Genomic DNA, 2,500 nt, shown 5'->3' on the forward strand with positions numbered 1-2,500 from the left:
TAACGGTGTTAAACTTGTCCAGGTGGAAGGAGACACATTTTTGCCAAATCACTGGAGTTTTATACAGATAAGAAAAAAGGTTTTTCTGCACTTAAAAAAAAAAAAAAAACATATATATATATATATATATATATATATATATATATATACAATAAAGAATTAATATAAAAAGTGAATAGTGTAAAAATATCCTTTTTTTTGTAATTATATTTAAACCCCACCCAATCACACACTTAAACCCAAAGCATTGCTTCACCTAGTATTTGATTGAGATCCGAGGAGGTTTTATTTGTGAAAAATGACTTCTGGCTGTGCCGATTTTCACACTTGTTTTTTACATTTTCATTCATCCAATTAGAAATAATAAATTTAATGTGATTGAAAAAAAGTTAATCAGAGATACGGAAAAACCACAACAGTAGAGCTCACGGCTGGGTTTAATAGCGAATGTATGTGTAGAGAATTTGAGAGATTAGGATTTAACAGCTGTGTGGATTATTGGGAAGAAAAAAGATGAATAAAGTTTGGACTCTGGAGTAATGGACAAGGTCATGTGGTCTGATTTACCCTGTTCCAGAGTGATATGTGCACCAGGGTGAGAAGGCAGTCAGAGGAAGTGATTGATTGAGCATTCCTAGTGCCTGTTGTACCATCTGGTGGGGGGATTGTTATGATCCGCGGTTGCTTCAATTGGTCAGTTTAATGTTACATGCTAAAAAACGATATCAGCTGAAAATATCTGAATATGACCAGGTCATGCTCCTGAGGTACGTACCAGTGACCCTTTCTTCTCCTCGGACTCACCCGATTCATCTGGACGCCCTACCTCTGGATGGAGTTCGTTTCAATTGGAGATCACTCTGTGTGAGGATGGTTCCACATGAACAACTTCAAGATCCATAAAGTTCCTAGAATAGCCAAGTCCACTGAAGGTGGTAGAGCATTCTCACATTTAGCTCCTAAACTCTGGAATAGTCTTCCTGACAGTGTTCGGGGCTCAGACACACTCTCCCAGTTTAAGTGTAGATTAAAAACATATCTTTTTAGCAAAGCCTACACATAACATACATCTCACATCATAACCTTGTGCTCCAGAACATCTGATCACATGCACATTATCAACTTGTGCTGTTAATATCATGAACAGCAGCTACGCTAATTTTTCTCCACTGCTTCTCTTTCTCTTCCCATCCTGAGGCTTCCTGAGGTTCTGCTCCAGCTCCAGTCACATCTCACCTCATGAAGATTATGGACCTTTAAAGAAGTAGATGCCGAACTCGCAACCATCTAGAGTTGTACCAGTGCCAATTGGATCCCACTACATGTGGAGTTTGGACATTGGACCTCCTGGATTGTTTAAAGGCTCTGGCATGGAGAAGCTGGTGTTGGATCTGTGATGATTTCAGATGTTGAGCTATTTTATGAGTTGCTCAGTAGCTCCTAGTTTTATAACCATAAAGACTGTATAAGACTGTAGAAAGAACATTACTTATAATCTTACACTTCCGTACTCATGTTAGTTCTCACTCTCCAGTGTTCTGTATTGGTTAAAGATAATTACACTCTTGATGTCACCCAAATGAGGATAAGGTTCTGCTTTTGAGTCTGGTTCCTCTTAAGATGATGATGATGATGATGATGATGATGATGATGATGATGATGATGATGATGATGATGATGATGATGATGATGATGATGATGATGATGATGATGATGATGATGATGATGATGATGATGATGATGATGATGATGATGATGATGATGATGATGATGATGATGATGATGATGATGATGATGATGATGATGATGATGATGATGATGATGATGATGATGATGATGATGATGATGATGATGATGATGATGATGATGATGATGATGATGATGATGATGATGATGATGATGATGATGATGATGATGATGATGATGATGATGATGATGATGATGATGATGATGATGATGATGATGATGATGATGATGATGATGATGATGATGATGATGATGATGATGATGATGATGATGATGATGATGATGATGATGATGATGATGATGATGATGATGATGATGATGATGATGATGATGATGATGATGATGATGATGATGATGATGATGATGATGATGATGATGATGATGATGATGATGATGATGATGATGATGATGATGATGATGATGATGATGATGATGATGATGATGATGATGATGATGATGATGATGATGATGATGATGATGATGATGATGATGATGATGATGATGATGATGATGATGATGATGATGATGATGATGATGATGATGATGATGATGATGATGATGATGATGATGATGATGATGATGATGATGATGATGATGATGATGATGATGATGATGATGATGATGATGATGATGATGATGATGATGATGATGATGATGATGATGATGATGATGATGATGATGATGATGATGATGATGATGATGATGATGATGATGATGATGATGATGATGATGATGATGATGATGATGATGATGA

This window comes from Silurus meridionalis, chromosome 6 (genome assembly GCF_014805685.1).
Source record: "Silurus meridionalis isolate SWU-2019-XX chromosome 6, ASM1480568v1, whole genome shotgun sequence".
NCBI lineage: Eukaryota > Metazoa > Chordata > Actinopteri > Siluriformes > Siluridae > Silurus > Silurus meridionalis.